The sequence below is a fragment of the Thamnophis sirtalis genome, unplaced genomic scaffold (genome assembly GCF_051295495.1).
Source record: "Thamnophis sirtalis isolate CommonGarterSnake01/CBP01778 unplaced genomic scaffold, rThaSir2_p1.2 scaffold_4, whole genome shotgun sequence".
Taxonomy (NCBI): Eukaryota; Metazoa; Chordata; class Lepidosauria; order Squamata; family Natricidae; genus Thamnophis; species Thamnophis sirtalis.
In genome coordinates, this window is record NW_028261384.1 from 92,416,272 (window position 1) to 92,437,876 (window position 21,605).

Consider the following 21,605-nt stretch of genomic DNA (forward strand, 5'->3'; position numbering starts at 1 on the left):
CTGTCAGAACAGCCAGGTTTTAAGGGCTATGCGGAAGGTCTGGAGGGTGGTGAGGGTTCGAATCTCCACGGGGAGTTAGTTCCAGAGGGTCGGAGCAGCCACAGAGAAGGCTCTCCTCCGGGTAGTCGCCAGTTGACACTGTGCACTACATGCACAAAAACATGCATTCTTTGAACCTTCCTGAATCAACTACCTCTCAACTTAATTGGACTCATTTATGATATTTACAGACGGTGTGTACCTTGTGTTTATCCATCCCATTCATATATTTATTAACTTTACGCCCGCCATCCTTAGTCCCCTTCAGATTAGAGCCCAAACTTTGCAGAATATGCGGCAAGTTGTCAATCATTTTGGATATCTTTTCTGCGCCTGGTCGGGTTATTCTAACAGACGTTCTCATACCTTGCCCGGATGAATGAAAGCAACCTTTATATATGCAGCATGCATGCAAACATATTCCCCCTTTAGGACTAATTGATGCAGCTGTCGCGGTCCGCACGTTGCCCGGGCCGGCTTTCCAAAGGCAGCGAGAGGCGAGGGATCAGCTAGCTACAAACCCTCGAGAGGCGGGATAGCGCGCGTGCGCGTCCCCTAGAGTCCGAGGGGGCGAGCTCGCGGCGTTTTCATCAGCTCTTTGCCCCGGCGCGAGTTGGGAGGTTTCTACCTGTTCGCCTGGACAAGAGAAGATGTTGCAAGCGATGCCGAGCTGAGCGGCAGCGGGCCAGGTAATGGGTCAAGGGGAGCGCGGCACAGCGAGAAGGCGCTGTTGATCGCAAGGGGAGACTTCTCTGGCTCCGGGTGCTTCCTGCATGCCACCTCCGCCTCCTTCTTTTTGAGGAAACCTGTTTTACTTTGCAAAGCGAGAGAGGCGAAGCCCCTCTTTGCTTCTCCATGAACTCGTGAGCAGGTATGAGAGAAGTGTGCTTTTGCAATGTGCCCGAGCAACACTTTTGCATAGGCGAAAAGGGAATGTCTGTAGTTCCTGTTTTCCGTTAAAACCATGCCAGTAGATACTCCATTCATTTTCTGCTTTCTTTTTATTACATTTGTTCCCGGTCTCTCTTTTCTCAAGCCGCTTACCTTCCCATTTGGTCTCCTCCGCACAGTTCTTAGGTTTTCTGCCCCCCCCCCTTTCGTTCTTTTGACCATTTCTCTTTTATCTTTACAGTCCTTCACCTCCCTCTCAATATTCCCAATAACCCTCCCCCTTTGGATTCTCTTAGTTAAAAGGACAGGAAAAAAATGTAAAAAGGTTCATGTAACCCGTTTTCAACTTGAATGTGGGGGTTTTGTTACTGTCTTTACTTTTGATTTTCCTGTCAAAGTAGTGTGGTTTTGATCAAGATTCTGTTAAAGATTTTAATTCTGTACGGACTACCAATCATTTTTCCTGGGTGCAAAATACTCAAAGAGCCCAAGAGCTCTATAATTTAATAGTCCATTTGGAACTTTTGCTTTAGCATTTTTGACCCTATACAAACCATTTTGTAAAAGCTCTCTGCATTGGGACACTTTTGTATAGTATTGTGAGAAAATTTTGGATTTGAACTGTGAGGCCTGGGGAAGGCATTGAATTGAACTGAGACCAATGTTCAATGAGTTCAAAGGGATGGGCATTGTTTACTTTATATGTTGGAGTATTTTGACATGAAAATGATCTTTCCATATAATTTAGGATATTTTAATTAGGTAGTCCAAAACTTTATTATCAGATGTTGGTTTTCCAACTAACCTTTCTCATCCTGGCAATTTCCAGGTGTTAGCTGAAAATTTTAATCCTAAACTATGTAGAGAGAGCCAAGTGATGGAATAATCCTACATGGTGGAAACATAATTGTAATGCCACTTTGAAAATAAAGCCATATAAATGAATTAAGGCTCACCTACCCCCAAGGCTTGCTACAATTATCATATGGACTCCCAATATTTCATAAATTCATCTGTGTCTAATCGTGTTTAGTGTAAGAACATATAAGCTTTTTGATTAGAAAGGATCCTCAGATTGTTGAAAATCTTTGCAGAGAATAATTCTACTGGGAAATGTCTACGGACTAGTGTAGATAATGTTTTCTCCTCTTTTTGCAATTGATGTACATAATACAAGTTTTTGTGGGCAGGAGTTTGGTTAGCTGACTTACCTAATCATTACAGTAGACATTTTACATTAGCATTCATTTGTAAATAATAGTGAGTTTTAGACTATCAGATTCATTGTACTAAAAATCATTGGGCTAATGAAAACAATGCCTTCTGTTTTCCTGTTCTGTTTAGTTAGCAAGGTCTTGAGGGAATTTCCAGTATTCCTACATTAACAGGTTTTTTTGGAAGAAGTTGCAAAATACGTTCTCCTTCAAGGACATAATAGAACAAATTAGTTGTAGCAGTTAGCTGGATGTTATTGCCCAGTAAATTTGGGATATTTCTTAACTTTCCAAAAAGTTAAGTTTGCTTAAGTTAAATTAAGTTAAGCCAAAGTTTGTTTGTCTTTGGCTGGGAATAAAATGTACCCACACATGCTTTGAGAGCCCTCAATAATCATTAGTTCTTTGCTGTGCAAATAAATCACATCAGCTAACACAAACTAGGTAATTCTCAACTTCAATTAGTGACTGGTCAAAGTCACAACAGTGCTAAAAAATAGATTTAAGACCACTCCTCACACTTAGAACTGTCATAGCATCCCCACAATCATGTAATCAAAATTCAGGTTCTGGGCAACTGGCATTTATTTGTGACAATAGGAACATTCCAGTCATTTGATAGCCATTTGTAACCTTCCCAGCTGACTTCTGACAAGCAAAGTCGGGGGGGTGGGGGGAACCAGATTTGCTTAACAACTGATTCCCTTATTATCTGCAGTGATTTGCTTAATATCTATAGTTTTTTGCTTTGGTAAAAAGTCATAAAATTGGGCACAATGGGAATTCTGGTCTCAAGTGTAATAAATTGAGGATTATATGTGTTGTAAACTTCTGGGACATACCAAAACTACCTTACTCAATTGCACACCTGTTGGAAGAATTGATTTAGTTGCTTAAGTTTTCCCAGTTGCTTCAAAGAAATCTTTTTGCTTAATTTTTTTCCCAATCTGATACTGTCCAGATATTGCAAATGTCAGTTTGCACTTGGAGGTTACTTGATTAGAGAAGGCTGAGTTAATCTCTATCCCGTCATTCTCGAACTGCTGACTTTAGCATATAATCATGGTATTTCATGGATGTCTCCTATCCAAGAGCTAACCAGGTTAAACATCTTTGAAGCCCAGACAAAATTCAGCTAGGACTGAGAGACAGCCAACCTGCTCAAATAATAAACTCTTATCATGCCATGAAACACCAATAAGGCAGTGGGTATTTAATAACATGCTGAGAATGGCAAGTAAGTGGCTCAGTGGAATATTTCTGATTTGGGAAGAGATAGTGCATTCATTTTGTTTTGGACCTGGCTATGTTTCATTTGAGGACAAATCCATACCTAATTGAAACTAAATGAACAGATTATATATTGATACTAGTTGAAAAAGAAGTCTACAATTCCAATTCTGCACCAAATTAATTGTCTTCTAACTGGTTTCTGTGGTTAATTTGAAACTCTCAGCAGTCTGGCTCACAATAGCTTAAAGACTGACTACTAATATGAGGCAAGAGTTTTGTCACATATTGTCTTTAACATGACCCCCACTAATTAAGATATGCAAAATTGGACAGAGACTTCTTTGGGATTACACCAAAGCTATGAAAATTCCTAATCAAATATATTGTTGCTTTACGAAAAACAAATCAAAGAAACCTTCTTCCAGAAAATGTTTGGGTTGCTCCAACTCATTTCTGCTGCTAACAATATTTTCACTCGTATTTTTAAATTGAGCATATTATTTTAAACCTTGTATGTGTAAAATCTACCCATCAGGAATGGTTTAATCCATTTTGTGGCCTGAGGCAAAAAAAATAAGACAGCCGTACTTCTCTTAGCTTATAGAATCGAAAGAGACTCCCGGCTGAAATTTATTTCAATCTTCTCTTCATTTCTTTCAAAGATTTCCTTGCATCTGGAGGCAGCAGCTAAGGGTCTCTGAGCAAATCATGGTAGCAACCTTACATAAAACTGCCTTTCATCAGTAGTATCTGATCCCAAACATGGAACAAATCATCACTGGGTCATCATATGGAGGATGCCCTTTATAAGTAGAACCACTGCCTCTCAGCATTTAACTTGGTACTTGGACAGAAGACCTTCAGTAACATGGTTGTTTGCTAAAACTGGGAAATTGATCCATTTTGAGCTTTGGTGCCAAGAAGTCTGCAGGTTTACATCAGGGTGGATTCAAAAAATTTTACTACCAGTTCTGTGGGTGTGGTCATGGCTTTGCGGGCATGGCAGGGAAAGGATAGTGCAAAATCCCCATTCCCTCCCCACCCCTGTAACCTGCTTTCCAGCTCTGTTCTCCTGTTCAGGGAAACAAAAGAAGATCGGCTGGAAGGCAGCAGTGACAGGGCCAGCCTATTTGCTGATTCTATGAACTACTCAAAATTTCTGCTACCAGTTCTCCATAATCTAACTGAATACCATCTCTGGTTTACATCCATATTGCCTCTATGTTTATGAGAGTTGATTAGCTTTAGAAGCATAGTAAAATCACGTACCAAATCTCTGTCCCTTCCTCAGACAGATGTGCTCCAAATATTTTCAAATTATGGGAACTATAATTTCCAGCCAGAGGTTCCATTAATTTGGAATTCTAGGACTAATAATTGCAGTGCATTTGGAGGCATTGAGCTAGGGAAGTCTTCTTTAATCAGCTGATTCTGCTATAATCTTTAAGAAAAGCAGAATTATGCTAGCTAAGGATGACAGAAGACCTAGTCCAGTATATCTGGATGGCTGATCAATCAAAAGAATATCCAAGATTCACTTAGCCGCCCTTTTATCTTTTGCCTACCAGATTTACCTCAGCATCTCTGCTTCTTAATTGTAATTAGAAACTGTAACTAAAAAAATCCAAGTAATCCTCGCTGTTTATGAAATTCCAGAATTGAGTTTTCACTATCCCTTTTATTGCCTTGCTGAGATAGATCAACATAGAAACTAGCCTGATCTTAACATTTGTTGAATGAGTCATGGTTTCTTGAGACATGGGTCTTATCATGCTTATTATAAAGCTATGGTGCTAACTTTCTCAGTGAGTCATTCACTAGTTTTATTAACATACAATGAATCTGTAAGGACAGTTAGGAATTAAAGGTAGAATAATGATTATAATTTCAAATTTCTTGTCTATATTCTTACTGTCAGCCCTCAGGCTGCCATCCAGAGGAAACCTGTCCATCACCATGCCCATTCGGCCATGCTTACACACCACTAACACTGCCACGTTGATGTTCCCTCTCTGATGTCGATTGAGCCTGTAGCTGCATGCGGCTCGTCTACTTGGGTGCAACTGCCTACTCTGATGTAACTCTTCTACTCGGGTGCAACTGCCTGCTCTAATGTAACTCTTTTGCTCGGTGCGGCTAACCAGGAAAGAGGCTATGATTACACTGAGTGGGGGTGTGGCTGAGGGTGTGGGTCATGGTGATTGGTGATGGTGGATGGGCGTCATCTGGGTGGAGTTGGGAGTGGAGCTGGGTGGGGTAATGGTATAGATATATGGGTGATGGTGTTAAGTTGGTTAGAACTGACTTGGATTTGATTACCTTTGTATCATTGTCATTTAGTGCTGGTTATCACGTAGTTTCTTAGATAGAGATAGAAGTTTTTCACCAAACAAACTGAATCTCTGTTTGTATGCAACATGAACGCCGGAACGTGACACTTACTTTACATATGCCAAAACTCAAAATCCTAGACAATTTCAGAAGGTTACTCTCAGCTAATACAATTTATATGTAGTTCAAGCGCTTGATACTTCAGGAAGAGTCAAATTCACATCCACCTAAGCCACCAACGTCTGTGGGGTCATTTACATTATTCACACTACATGCTGGACCATCATCCAGTAAAATTCACACAACATTTCAAACTGTCATCTAATAAGGTCAACTCTATCTTGATTCCTAATGATTTCATGGTCAGGTCCATATATTTTTCTTGGCAACAATATTGATGTGCATCTTCTGAGATTTTTTGTTTTTACTTTCCAGTTCAATTTATAGGGCTAGTATTTGGGGGGAGGCTCAAACTCACCCAGCCAAGACCATCTCTGCTAATCCTTTTTGAAAACTGCTCAGGTGACCTTGATACTAGCATCTCATTAGACTGAGTTAACCTTGAAATGAACTGTCTGAATGAATACAGCCACAACTCTACGCAACCCACCTCCCATTATTGTGAGAATAAATTTAGAGGAGCAAATACTGTAAACAGTGCCTCGAGTTCCTGAAATATAAAGTTAACTACTATATAAAAATATTCAAATGTTGTAGGAGTGTGAAATCTGACTTGCACTTTTTTTATAAAGGCGAAAATCCCTTCACAATTTTATTATGATGGGTTCTTGGCAGGTGCGGTCATGTTAAAATGCTGTAATAATGTAGTAATAATTATCTGGCAAAAGTTTAAACAAGACTGGGTAACCCACATATGTAATTCGGGACACTGAAAGCTCCCAGAAAGTGTAGGTCAAAATTGGGAAGGCTTTTTTTTTCTTTCTTTTTTTGAGGTTTGAAAAAATATTTTAAAGCAAGCAAAATGGTACAGACTTCCTCAAAATGAGAATGAAAGAAGACAAATTATTTGAACTTCAACAGCAAAGTACTGTGTACCACTGAATATGGACTAATCCTTATAATGAGTCAGGGTGAGAGATCCTTTTCAATTTAGAAACTGCATTTGGATTTTGTGCTTTGTCTAGGCAGGAGGTAATTGGGGACATCATCAGTGGGTTGGTCTAAAGAGTTTGTAGCTTTAATTTTTTAAAAATCTTTGTGTGTGTGTGTAAGGGATAGGGACCAAGCTTGTTGCCTTTGGGCCACCTTGAAGAGGTTATAGTACTCATTTGGCCTTTTAAATCCCTGTAAAAGGAGGGGGGAGAAATCATTTCATTTTATTCAGTCCCTTGGAAAAAGAAATAAATTTGCCTGTTCTAAAGCTAAGTCAGAAATAATCACCAATTATACCAGATACAATGTTCCTTTCGCTCTTCTGGGAACTACCCACATCCTGCAGTTTTCTACTTTGATCAGAATTTGGGGTCCTTGTAATTAGACACTGGTGATTCATGTTAAAAGAATTTCATTGCATTTTCACACTTCCAACTGATAAACCCAGAATCAGAATCAACAGAATCAAGTCCTCAAATTTTATCATGTCATACAGAAGTTCTGGAGATCATATTGACTATAAGATCCTGCTTTTAAAAAATGAGGACCTCTTTGACTGAATGCTGAAGTCAATTAGGACAACTTGGATGACATCCAACATATCTCAGAGGCTACCACTGCCGGTCCAGAGAGGATATTCTTAGTAGTGTGGATCTGTTCCAGCAAGATTCTTTTTGAAATCTCTGTGGCCCATCAGTCAAAATTAGGAGATTGCCGAAGTGAATATTTGATTCATCATTCCAGTAGAGGCTTCCCATTGGTTATGTTTGCTTAGTACAGCTGACCCAGTTAGCTTTATCCTGAGGGAATATTCCTGTTGGTTAGCACTATATGAATATAGATGACCTAGTCAAATCCAGTACAGTCATCTCTGATATAAAGATTACGCTGTCATTAACCTGTTCAGAGTTTAAACAGCTGTAGATGGGATTTTTCCATCCTTTGAATGTCTAAATCTATTTTTTTAACCTAATCTGTATTTTTTTTAATTGTAATTAAAACATGAGTAAAACTGTTTTTTTAAATATCATCCAGCAGCAGTATTTTTTTTAATTCCAGGGATTTGTTTAAAAGGAAAACATATAACAATAATGTGCAAATATGGTTTTGAAAATGAAGCCCAATAGCAGTTTGCGTATTCTGTAACATAAATATGAACAGCAACCAAAATTTACTTTGTGTGTAACGTTTCTACATCTTCACAAAGTTAAGGAAAGTTTTCAGATGCATGAGGGAATTTAGCAATTGAGACATGAAGAAATTAGGACTTCTCTTCTGCTACATTAGAAACCTGTTTGATTTGGATCCATGGTAACACAGTAGAGATATACAACATGCTCCTGTTGGAAACTTACAAGAAGGCAAAATCTGAGAATCTTGGTACTTGGTTTATAATTTTGATAATTTTTGCATCTTTAAAGTGATTTATGATTTTGACAAATTATATTCGCTGAGCAGAAGTGATAAACCTAGAGTAATTCTTTGTAGACAAGAGCTATCAGTCATTCCCTTGTGTCTTCAGCTATATTTTTTCAATTAATCTGATCACTTAAGTGAGTGATTAAGTGCTTGTGGTAGTTCTTAATTCCTTCTCAAATAGGAATTATTACTACACATTCGTGTTAGAAATTTATCCTGGTACTGAATCAAATTTTCATGGGGGAAAAGGTTATGAGATACAGCATATGACCCCCCCCCCAAAAAAACCCACCCCAGTGATTATATGGAAACCATGAGCCCATGAAGAAGCAGAGCAGGAGGAGTCTGTGAAGAAAAGTGGATGCTATTTTCAAATGTTACAGTTTGGACTATTGTTAAGAGCTGTTCGTAACTGCTATAAATACTGTTCGATTGAGGAATGAGATTTGAGATGTGGGTGTTCTGTGAACAGAGCTGCTGAATGTATGGTCAAAATGAGAGTTCTGTACCTCCACGACAGTGGAATAGTCATGAGAATAGAGCTCATCCTTTCAGGCCAGTTCCCTGTCAGATACAGAAATGTGTAGATTATCAGTGAAAAGATGTATATCTGGATTTCTATTTCTGGTCAGTGACTATGGCGAACTTGTCTTGATCTTCTGATATGTGTGGGTTTTTAAAAAAAAACTCTGTTGTCCTTTAGGAAGTTCTTGTACATTTTGTGCTCTTTGCCCAAGACATATTGAGTGTCACAATTAAAAATGAGATCATTACGAAGTTTGCATATATCTATAAATCAAATCATTAAGGCAAGCCTGCATTTTCAAAAAGTGCCTTTCAGCTCTTAGGTATGCAAAGTCTTCCCTGGAATTTGTCCCCACCCTTCTTAAACTTTTCAATGCTGCAATCTTTTGAAAATCAAAACAACCCATTCCTTGTCCTCTGCTGCTTAAGATACACAAATCAAGCATTGAGTTCTAAGGCAGGGCAGGGTTTTTTAAGTTGCAATCTTGCATTTGAGAACATTTTTGAAAGTTTGTCTACATTATGTCCACAAGCTGTGATTTTATACTATATGAGTGAAATAGCTCACCTTTCACTCCTCTGAAACATTTCACTGCCCAGAACCTCAAACATTTTGATTGTAAACAGCTGCACAGTGTAGCTTAGTGGGCACTTCTGTATTTAGGTGTGAGTCATACAGACATTGCTGTTGTCCTGATGCTTCTCTTCAGCTGCATCTCAGTAAACCATTTAATGTATCGGGCTCTCACAAATAGTACCAGTGTACCTAAATAAATTCAGCTTGTCTGGACTGGAAACAAATCCTCCTTTTTTCCTTGCCCTACAGATGTACCATAAAGAACATCTGTATGGTTAAGGTGCTATTTAAACACTGCCAGGAGCTTTAATAGCTAGAATTGGTAACAAGACCCAAAGCCATTTACCAAAACATTCAGGAAGAAGGCAAACCATAATATTGTCCTTTCTGAATGCCTTCTCTGAAGCCAGGATCACCCAAGCAACAGCTTGGACACTGTTGCAGAGAGTCTTTTGTCACAAGTGACTTTGTCCATGAAGCCGTCAGCAAAATGATGTCTATATGCAATCTTAATACAGGAAATGCATCTTCTAGTACAACAGTGTCAAACTGGATTTCATTGAGGGCTGCATCAGGGTTGTGTTTTGCCTCCTAGTGGCCGGGGTGTGACCAGGATAGCTATGGCAGGTGTGGCCAGCTCGACATCATTGGGGCCGGGGCCCCTGTGGTGGCTAAGTGCTAAGGCAGGACTTCCCTCAGACCCTCCCTTACTCTCATTATAATCTCCTTCCTTCCTTCCTTTTCTTTTTTCCTCCCCACTTCCCTCTTCATTCTCTTTTCTTCTTTCTTCCCCTCTTTCTTTATTTTTCCTTCCTTGCTCTATTCCCATCTCCCTTTCTTTTTCTTTGTCTTTCCCTTTCTCCTTCCTTGTCCCATCTTACATGCTCAAATGCAAAAGGGAAACATTTCTCCTTTTGTTTTGCTTTTAGTTTGTTTTACTAGCTCTCTGTCAGCGAAAATGGAGCCCCGGGGGGTGCATGTGGCCCCACAGTGCCGAGAGTCACTATGGGAAGAGTCACTGCGGGCGAGTCCCTTGCTGTTTCTAGAGCAGCCCCGCAGGCCAGATCTAAACACCCTGTGGGCTGGATCCAGCCTGTTAGATATCCCCCCCCACCCTGTTGACAGACTGACAGGTTTCCACCAAGGTCCTCTGTTCCAGCAAGAATAGAGGTTGAATCCCATTGGTCAAGAGGTCTGACAGATCCCTTTAAAAGGGGATGCTGCCCGACCATTCCTCAGCCGGATGTTTACTTGACTTGCAATAAAGAGCTGTTGTTACTGAAGCCTTTGGTGCCTCCTTTACCCAATCTAGCACAGCCCATGGGCCTTGAGTTTGACACCCCTGCAATACATGATTAACACAGCAAGTTGCAAATCCAATTGTTGTCACACCTAAACAGAGAGCAAGGGGCAGCTTTTTTTAAAAGAAAAAAAGTATTGTACACGCCTGCCAGGATATATGTCTTTGCTTGCAAAATGAAAGTTATACATTATTTATAATACAGTCACTCTCTCAAGCTTAAGATTTCTAGCTAAAAATATCATCCATTCCTATTCAAATATTATTATAAGAGCTGTGGTGGTGCAGTGGTTAGAATGCAGTATAGCAGGTTAACTCATTACTCACTCCAGAAGTTTGATCCTGATCAGCTCATGGTTGACTCACCTTCCATCCTTCCAAGGTTGGTAAAATGAGAACCCAAACTGTTGGGGGTAATATGCTGACTCTGTAAACCACTTAGAGAGGGCTGTAAAGCACTGTGAAGCAATATATAAGTCTAAGTGCTAGTGCTATTGTTATCAATGTAAAGTGGAAAGAGGCATGTTCAGCTGTTCATGGCATTGTTTTGTTTTCTATGTTCATTTTGTTTTCTACTGAAAATTCTACTTCCTCAGTTTGATGATGGTAGGTGTGAAAGGAAATATTGATGTTTATCCCTTTTAATGTTGGCATGGCTTGCTTTTTCTTAAAATTAAATGGTTCTCAATATTGTACTTGGGGAAATGTTTTATATATAAATTCCTACTTTTAATGGCTACCACAGAGATTCCTTTCCCTATATAACTCCCATGTCTCCCTCCGTGGACATTCTCCCTACTTCTTGACACCATACTGATCCTGCCCTTCTTGTGATCCTGTGGAAACTGTGCAAAAATGAAATACAATATACAAAAGGAACAGCTGGATTCACCCCACAACCGTGATCCAATTTACATGCATTCCGTTGATTTAATGAATTCAACGTAACTGACAGTGTTTCGGTTAATCCAATTGTTGTCAACACAGACAACTACCATTCTTCATTAATATCTTTGCAGAATCAAAATTATAGTTTAAAAGACTGAAGAGTATAGGGCTGCACAGGATCTCTGCTAAGGGTTTCCATTCTGGACTCTCAGCTGTTAGGGGAAACTGGGATAACCTAGGGGCTGATATCACCATCACAACCCAAACATCAAGGGATATTCCTCTGTAACATGGAATTATTCCTATGCATACATGTTCTACAAGCAGTACTTTTATTTATCTATGAAAACGTTGAACATGTTTGGCTCATTCCCTGCTCAGGGTGAACCATTCACTAAGCACTGCATTTATTCTCATGCATCCAAAAATCATTTATCACTTTTGTAACATTGAGTAATTAGCCTTTAATTCAATGCTCATGTAAAACATTCTCTAACTCAAGTCTATTCCTTTTTATCATATATTTTCCCAAAATCAACTAACATAAAATCAACTTCACCATATTCATGCATTTTCAGGGACCAGCTGGATAACAACAGCCTGGTTTGCATACCACCTACTTAGCTTAAAGCTGTACTGCACTTCCTAACTACTGCTAATTGTTACCTCCATATGAGCAGACATACGCTTAAATCACAAATTTGGACAAATAGATCTTTTTCTCACATACTTTCCAGTCACCATTCTCATCCATTATTCACATTATTGTGAATAACCATTTCTGCACTCTTTAGTCTCATTCCAATAAACAGATTCATTTATGTCCCTTAGTAAAATATATTTTTCCATATTGGCTTGCATTCATTCATAACGTTGCACAATTTCTCCCAAAAACTAATCTCTTGCCCTTTCATTGTCACCCTTGACTGCAGTGTTAACACACACTTACCAGTTTTCATTCACACCCACAACAAACTAGATGATACCAATTCATACTTTCTGAAATATAATAAGTTGTAATTAGAACTACGTACAGCTTCACTTCATTAATTCTGCTCTACAGGATCAGACTACCTTCATTCAATTTTATTATGTATCCATCCTTTTCTCTTGGTTTCAAAAACACACAACATATTATTATTATTTTAATTACATTTCAATCATGAATTCATGCTTTTCACTGTCCTCACATTCGAAGTTGCAATTTTCCATATGCCGTGGCATTCACCAGATGGGTCTAAGAATATTGACCTCTGTCACCCATCATGGCTTTGGTCAATGGAGGCTTTTTACATAACAGCATTTACAAAGTAGAGAAGGTGTACAGTAGACAGTCTAATTTTATCTAGGCACCTGCAGCTTTCCCTGCTAATAGTAATGACAGTACTAGACAGTTCTGCTTCAGTGTTATCCTAAACATGTCATGTTTATTGTATGCAAGCTAGTATCTCTAATCTAGAGACTACCTTGCAAGTCATGATACTGTTGGCACAATTTAAGATTGTAAACCTTTCTAATGAACTACTGATAGTTCATTATGCTTTGCACTATTCCAGTTTATACAAATGATAACATATGATGCTCCATTTCAGTTTGTAAATTATCTGTTGCCTCTCTTTCCTCCATAACAATACCTATAATCTTCTACTAACCTCATAATCTTGCCTTTGTTTATAGCAGAAAAGTACAAAATTTCAGTGCCATAAAAACTCTCAATCCACCAACTTAAAGAGGAAGATACATATTTTTGTCTTCTTAGGATGATCTTAAAATGCTCAAATTCCTATTCCAATATGATTAACCTCCGATTTGTAGCTTCTTTTCTCCAAACCAAATCACAAGTAGCAGATTTGTAAAGTAGCTGGATCCCAATAATAGATGTATGCACATAAATCAAAGCAGCTCTTTCTGACCTAGCCTCAGAAAACACCTCTCTCTCATCTTTCCAGGAACACACACCCCTTTGAGGACATAAACAAAGGGGTGTGTGCATAGACTGCACCCTGCATAAACTGCATTTAAGAAAAGGAAAAAAAGGCAAAATATGCAAAGAACTCTTAAATAACTTGTTTATTTTTTTATCCTTTCTTAAAAGTTGATAGCAAATTCCTTTTACAGTAATTTGTTTCTAGGAGGACTGATAATCTGTCATAGCTATTCTGGAGACATCAATTAAAGTCCAGTATCTACAAAGCAGAAACATAATTTTAAAATTCCTTTTTCATACCTCTATAGATATGCAACTTTCAGTAGGAACAAGCTGCAATTATATAGACCCCTTCATCTAGAGACAAAGAGACGTTTCCCAAAAGGGACATACAGTTTAAATCGAGTTCAAAAATTTGATTCATTTTGAATCACTGATTCAATCTGATCTAACAATTCACTTGAAAAAAATAAGATTCCAATGTACTTTGGAGATTTGATTGAATTTCAAGTGAAATGTGAAATTTTGTTTCACACACTTTTGGCTCCATGTTCACAACTTTACCGCAGAAAGCTTTAGGATTATCCCTTTTTTATTTCAAACTATAATCAAGTTTTAATTATTAATCCTTTGACTGTTCCCTAACAAATAATATTGTACAAACACACTGCTTCGCAAAGTTTTGTTTTCTTGTTGAATACTAATGGAAGTGGGAGGGCAAGAATCATGCTGTAAGGTTTCTACGGATGCCCATGGATTGAAATTTTAAAAATGATTATCAGAAAGGAGTACAGGCAGTCCTTGCTTAATGGCCACAATTGGAATTAAAGATGTTGTCATTAAGTGGTTGGACACTAAGCAGAAAAATCATATGACCATCAATCTTATATCCCTTCCCACTCAATCATTAATAGAATAAAATAGAATTCTTTATTGGCCAAGTGTGATTGGACACACAATAATCAAGTCATTGAAGTCATTAGGTGAAAAATCACATGACTGATACTTTTGATTTTACTTCTGCATTCTGCATTAGCTGTGCTTGGTGCAAGTTGATTGGGAAGCACACACATTGAAATCAGATGACTGCACGATGCTGACACTGCAACAGCTATAAATGTACACCGGTTGCAATGCATCTGAATGGCAATAACTTCAAATAGTTATTAAAGTAGGCAGTAAACAAAGCCTACCTGGACTTGGCTAACTTCATTTAAGCTGAGAAGCTAAACAGGATTGGGTCTAGTTCAGTGTTTTTCAACCACTGTGCCGCGGCACACTAGTGTGCCATGACATAGTGTAAGGTGTGCCGTGGGAAAAACACCCGCCGGGTGTTTTTGCCTCGGGACATCTCTGTATCCCGAAAGTTGCTTTTGGGACACAGGGATGCCTCTATTAAGTCCCCGCGGCCCCGCGTTTACTTTAAAAATGCGGGGACCGCCGGGAGGTAGCGCACGCAGGGACGTCACTGATGTCCCATGCGTGCGCCCATAACGGTGGGTCTGACTGGCTGGCCCCGAAAGCGCCTCCCCAGGGAGCAGCCACCGACCTCTTCCTCGCCCGCGGAGTCGCAGGAGGAGGCCGAGCAGAAACGCCCCCGCGTCGCGCCACCCCCGCAGGAGACAAGCGGCAGGAGACAAGCTTGCTGCGGGCCGGCGGCGGACAAACGAAGCTGCCGCCGCCCGCCTGCTCGCCCATCTCCGGCCAGTTACAGTGCTCGGCGAGTTGGGTCGTTGGCGCTGTCTCCCGCAGAAAGCAGCAGTTCCTGCCCCCGCCCTCCAGTCCCTCTTTCCCTCCAGGACTCCGCTCTGAAGCCAAGCGGGAGGCGCCGGGGACCTACCGGGCAGGGCGAGCAACTAGGCTTCGGCGGGTAGAGGGAGCAGACGCCGGCAGCTCTCGGCTGGATGAGCGGCAGGATGACCCGTGCCAGCTGACCTTTTCGTTGGCAGGACTCCATGGCGCATTGGGGGAGGTGATTCCTGTCTCCTCGCCCCGCTGGCTCTCTCCTCCACGCCGGCCAACTACCGACCCGAAGAAAGGGAGGGAAGCGGGCTGGGGGGGGGGGGTAAAGGCTGACCACTGGCGGTGTGGATAGCGGAAGAGAGATCCCTGTTTGGACAAAGGAGGTCCTCACCTTCGCTCTCCAAGACTGCCCCGGGCAGCCGCCTGCCCGTCACCAATGCTCCCTTCCCTGGAGGAGGGGAACCCAGAGGCAGCCCGGGCTGCCAGGGGCTTTCTCAGGATGGGACAAAGGTGCCGCTCCCCTTCCCTGATTGGAGTGATCAGCTTCGTGGATGTCACTTTGGCCCTTCCTGCAGCCCCTTCAACCTTCACTGGGCAGGGAAAGATCCTTCCAAGCTGACCGGGCAGGGGACCCTCCCCTCCCCCCCCCACTGCTTGGGTCCTCCTTTCTGTCTTCTAGGGCCTAGAATTACTTTATATATAGTCAATATAGGCACAGAGTTAATTTTTTAAAACATTTTCTAATGGTGGTGTGCCTCGTGATTTTTTTCATGAAAAAAGTGTGCCTTTGCACAAAAAAGGTTGAAAAACACTGGTCTAGTTGGTATTTGAGATGGAAACTACTTATATGTACCAAGACTCAGACCATAATTCTTGTTTTGAAGAAGAGGCTCCAACAAAACCTGTAGAGTGCCAGCCAAAATAGGAATCACCTGAAGATGGTGAAACTCAGACACCACCTGAACAGTTGAAGCAATCAGATATGACTATATTAGCCCTTCCAGCCCCTGCAGCAAGTTGATTAAAGGCAGCTGGCTGCAGCCTGGCTGCACATAATTCCTTATTGGAATCAATCAACTGATTGTTGGAATTTGACATTTTGTGGATTCTTTTTGTGAAATTCTAACCTCTGAACTTGCTGATAATTAAGACAGACCTAGCTCTTGGAACTCTGGACTGGATTTTGACTATTCTTCAGTGTTCCTGTTAAAAGCAAAACCATTCATTTAAAGATTCTGTTTTGTAAACTGCTAATTTCCATAATGACCATCTATGCCTACATAATCGAAACCAGAAGTAGGACGCTATCATTGAACTCCATCTTGGAAGAAGGAAAGACAAACCAGTTACTTTAATCCAAAAAGACCCCTATTTATGTTAGTCCATTAACTGAAGTTACTACGAGTCAAGTTCAATTCAGAGGAGACATCACTATTTAGTAGCATAATCCTATGAAAAAGCTAATTTTCAGACTTCCTGTCACCTTAGGATAACAACTCATGGCAAATTAAGACTTAAATTCATGTTATTAATGCATTAGCAATGGCATTAATTTTAATCAAGAGCATGGCACCCTTTGCAAGTTTGTGTGTGTTTGTGTTTGTTTGTGTTTTATTTTTCAGGTATCTTTGCCTAAAACAGCATTCTCCAATCTGGAGCCCTCCATCAACTTCTTGGTCATGCTGACTCACCATTTTGGGAGTTCCAAATCCAATATCTCTAATAGGCCCTGGGTTGGTTTTCTTCCTTGATTCTCCATGAATTGACGCTTTATCCCAAACTGTCTTCCTACCCACTCTTTTATTGGTGGGAAAAGTCACATTCCCTAAATGATGTGTATTACATTCTAAAAGTTGAATAGGGATTTCTAACAATTAAGAAAACATTGACTATAATTAATTGCCAGTGCAAAAAAAAAAAATTAGCTAATTATGCTGAACTATCAGCAAGCCACCACAGTGAAAGTAATTCTCAGTAATTCACAATTCTTTCTGCAGGCATTGCAAGATTTTCTTGTTTGATTGGCCTAATAATCAAAATTAACCAGACTAGGAAGATGATAGATTGACAGACAGAACGAGCAATGACACAACCCATATGTATCTATATGATATATGTACATATGATATTGGAAATTAGGCAGTTATTCAATGTGGGCTCCAAACTTTCTCTATTTTCCTATCTTTGCCATAAGTCCTCTTCTTATTAAGTCAAATTTCCCTGAGGTTTTGAAAGACCCTACTTTGAAATCTTTTCTTTCTTCAGAAGAGATTAATTTAACTGGCTTTTAATCTGCCTTCTGAAATTATTTTAGTTTCAAAGATGCTGCAAAACAAAGCTCAGAAGACGCTTCTAAAACTCTTGCAAAATTGAAGCCAAGCTATTTATAATCTTTTACTTATTTTGCACACTAAAAATATAGCGCAAAATGCTTCCATAGTTTCAACCACTGCCTGGATACAGCTTTTATGACAGCAGGGGCTACATCATGCCTTATTTTTGCATTGCTATAATATATATATATATATATACATATGTATGTATGTATGTATGTATGTATGTATGTATGTATGTATGTATATGTGTGTGTGTGTGTGTGTGTGTACACACACACACACACACACACACACACACACACACTGCTGGCAGACTCATGTAAAAAGTTAAGAACTTTTTCAGATAATAAAGACTGATTAGAGCAATGGCCCCCAAACCTTTGGACACCAGGTATCGATTCCATGGAGAAAGATTTTCTGCGGACCAGAGGGTGGTTTTGCATGATGCCTGCATCTCATGGCTGGGGCTTAACTTGTTTGCACAGCCCAGTTTCTGGCATGATGTGGGACGGGGCCTGTCCATGGACGGGGTGTTTGTGTGTTGGGGACCCTTGGATTAGAGTATTCAAAGATCTTATGACAAGATTTAGCATACCCCAGCAAGAAACGTGCATTTCTATCTCCAATAGCTTATGATCTTTTGTGGTCATTTATATATTCCTTATAAAATAATCAGAAATATACATGTTTAAGTGTGTGTAGGTCTGGCTATATTTTGAAAACTTGACTACATCAAGCAAGCAATAGATGCCAAGGAAGCTTCCCTATTTACAAACTGTCCTCCACCCTATGAGTGATGAATAATAATGAGACTAACCCTTACAACCCTGCTAGCTCCCATGCTTCTACTTATCTATGAGTACCATTTCAATTTTTAAAATGCCTTTGAAGTTCCAAGAGACCATGAAGGTCCCTCTTGTAAATTAAACTTATGGTATATGCTTGTGTATATGCTTGCGCCTATCTCTTGTTTGTTTATTGAATGTCAGGTAGGGAAAGAGCTGGACTGTGTGAAGGGATACATCTGTACCAGGGGTGAAATCTACTTACCTTCACGACTGGTTTACAAATGTGAGCGCACACACCACCTCTGTGCATGTGCAGTACCTTCTACACATGCGCAGAGCATCAAAAATGAACATCATGATGTCTGGGTGGATGGGCGGAGTCTGCTACTGAGCATACCTGAAAGGTAAGTAGAACAGTGGGGGGAAGACTCCGCTTTGCCATGTGATTTAGATTAGCTAGAAAGTGGGAAGTCTTGCTTTCTAGCTAATATAAATCGTGCGTCACAGCTGATCGTCGGCAATACCATTTCCCCCGAACTGGTAGCATTTTTTTTACTACCAGTTTGGGTGAGCTGGTAGCTTTTTTTTTTTACTACCGGTTTGGGGAAAGTAGTCCAAACTGATAGCATTTCACCCCTGACCTATACTACCCTGTTTCCCTGAAAATAAAACCTCCCCGGATAATAAGCCCTATCGGGGTTTTGCATGTATGTGCTAAAATAAGCCCTCCCATGAAAATAAGCCCTTCCTGGAAATATTGTAACACAGCAGCAGCCATGAGGTGACCATGCTCGCAGCCTTCTGCACCTCAAAAATAATAAGACCTCCCCGAAAATAAGGCCAAGTGCTTATTTTGGGGGTCAAAAGAAAATAAGACCCTGTCTTATTTTCGGGGAAACACGGTATATGGGCACTCTGATCTCCATATAAGGGACTTAGCTCTAGAAACACTAGCACTTATCTCTTACAGGAGGAAGACAGAGAATTAAGGCAAATGTTAAGATTAAAATGAAACCTTAGTCTCACGGTAGAAGTAAATTGAAGGCAATTGCATCTTGTTTCAGGCCTCTTCCAACCGTAATTGGGGATCAGAGAGTGAAATGTTCCCTCAGAAGATGTTCATGTTTGACCTTTTTTTCCATGTTTTTTTTTTCAAAACTCTCCTCAGAGTTATTAAAGCTGCCTCCAAACAGCATCATCTTTGTGTTGATTGCTGTATGTTTTCTACAGTTAAGTGAAGGCAAAATAACTGCTACTCTTGACCCAAAAGTAAATGGTTTCTTTCCACTCCACCTACCCACCATCTTTCTGAATAATGGTTGCCTCCCACAGGGCTGTTCAAAGTTAGGTAAGTGAAGAGAGGTCAAATATTGTGTGGGTAGTAGGAGACAATTCAACTGAGAAAAGGCGATTAGTTTCAACAGTGGAAGGTCAAGTGGAGCCCAACAATGGTTGCTATAATAAAAAATGCTAAAGGTATTTTTTAACGAAGCTATTTTTTAAAAAAAAAAAAATACAGGGAGAAAAATAAAGAAAAATGCATGCTTGAGTTGACTAAAAAGCCAGGTCAGTATAAGTACAATTGTTAATATAAATGTTTCTTGGTGAAAGATAAATGTAACTAAAGGGACCAAAACACTAAGCGCAGTTAAGGGCAAAGCAGCATTGAAAATATTAAAAAAAAAAAAAAAAAAAATCTCAGACACTTCTATCCATACTTTCCTGCCAATTAAAACCCATTGATTCTGGTATTTCCAGAGCTTTTATTGAAAAGGGTTGAGCTGAGACAGAAAATCTGATCCTACACTTCTATTTATTCTCAGGATCTGCAACCCAAGTTGATTCTATTAAAAGTAAAAGACTTCTAGTGGTTTCTTCCTACCCCCCCCCCTTTGGTTGATTGGGATGCACTACCAACCCAATGGACCACTAAAATCCCCCTTATGAACATTGAAAAAGGTGTGTTTAACGCAGCTTTCATTTTATGCTGCATTTCTAAGATGGCTAGTTCAGCCGGATGCATGGGGAGATCTTTGAAAAGGATTATTGCACTTCTTATATAGTGCAATGGAAATATTATAAAATATGACAATATAAATATGACTTTCGGATTTTATATGTTGAAGTCCCAGTAGGAGTTTCTTGTAATGTCTTTGCAGGAGACTTTCTAGAAAGATATACATTCTAGAACTTTTAAAAGCTAGGACATTTTCTTCCTTTGAAAATGAGAGTCTTATTAAAATAAAAATGTGCTTGGTAACCTGACAAGAAATATGAAAAACAGGTTAGCATTGTAATATTTTCAACAATAAACCTCAGCTATTGTTGAATTAGATTTGTAAATGGAAATGTTCGGGACAAGGAGTCTGTCCTTTAAAAAAAATAAATATCAAAATACACACACACTCACACACACTGTTTTGAATATTTTTATTCACATTGTTCTACCTCCCTTTCCCCATCCACAGTCATCCAGTGCTATTTTGCCTCCTGCTTTGCTCTGTGATTACAGCAAATCAGGGCTCATATAATAAGCCATACAATTCATGCTTTGCAGCCAATCAAATGTGCATCATTTAATGGCCTTTTTAACAGAGGGCTGTATGTTGTTATTTCACCATTTTGTTTAGAACAGTCCATAAAGCATTACCAAAATGGACTATGTCCCACATCACATTATAATGCATCCTCTTGTACTTTGGGTGTGGGAGCACACTACTACAAAAATAGATTTTAAATGTAATATAATGAAAGTAGAAGATAACCTTTTGAATTGACAATACTATGAAATACACCCAGGACTCAGAATCTTTTTCAGTGCTTGAAAAACCATACCTTTTCATGGGCAAATAGAATAAGGTTTCTGATTTAGTGAAAACTAAGATATATATTTTTTAAGTCTAAAAATCTCTACCTTGGCTTTGTAACTTTCCATTTCAATAGAGCAATATGTTCTACTTGATATATTTCAGTTTCTTTCCTAATTCCTAGTTTAGGATACAGCAGTAACTTTCATTTGAAAAAATCCATATCCTAGTTTTGATTCTGATAACCTTATAGTGGACAAGTCACACTTCATGATGATGATATAATCAATTCAATCATGTCCGACTCTTGGAAATTCTATGAGCCAGGTTTCTTCATATCTTCCAACCCCCAACTTCATATTAAATATATATTCTACTTCTGTGTTTCTCAACATCAGTAACTTTAAGATGTGGGAACTACAACTCCCAGAATTCTGGGGTGCGCCATGCTAATTTTCTAAAATTATTAGAAAA

General features: G+C 39.6%; 1 protein-coding gene across 2 annotated transcripts in view; it reads left to right on the top strand.

The window, feature by feature from the left end:
- The first annotated feature begins 644 nt into the window (after positions 1–644).
- ZNF385C (zinc finger protein 385C) overlaps positions 645–21,605 on the top strand; it is a 196,486-nt gene continuing 175,525 nt past the window's right edge. For both annotated transcript variants that reach the window (XM_014052706.2, XM_014052708.2), the window contains exon 1: positions 645–728. The gene's annotated coding sequence lies outside the window, so the exon portion shown is untranslated. The remainder of the gene's footprint in view (positions 729–21,605) is intronic.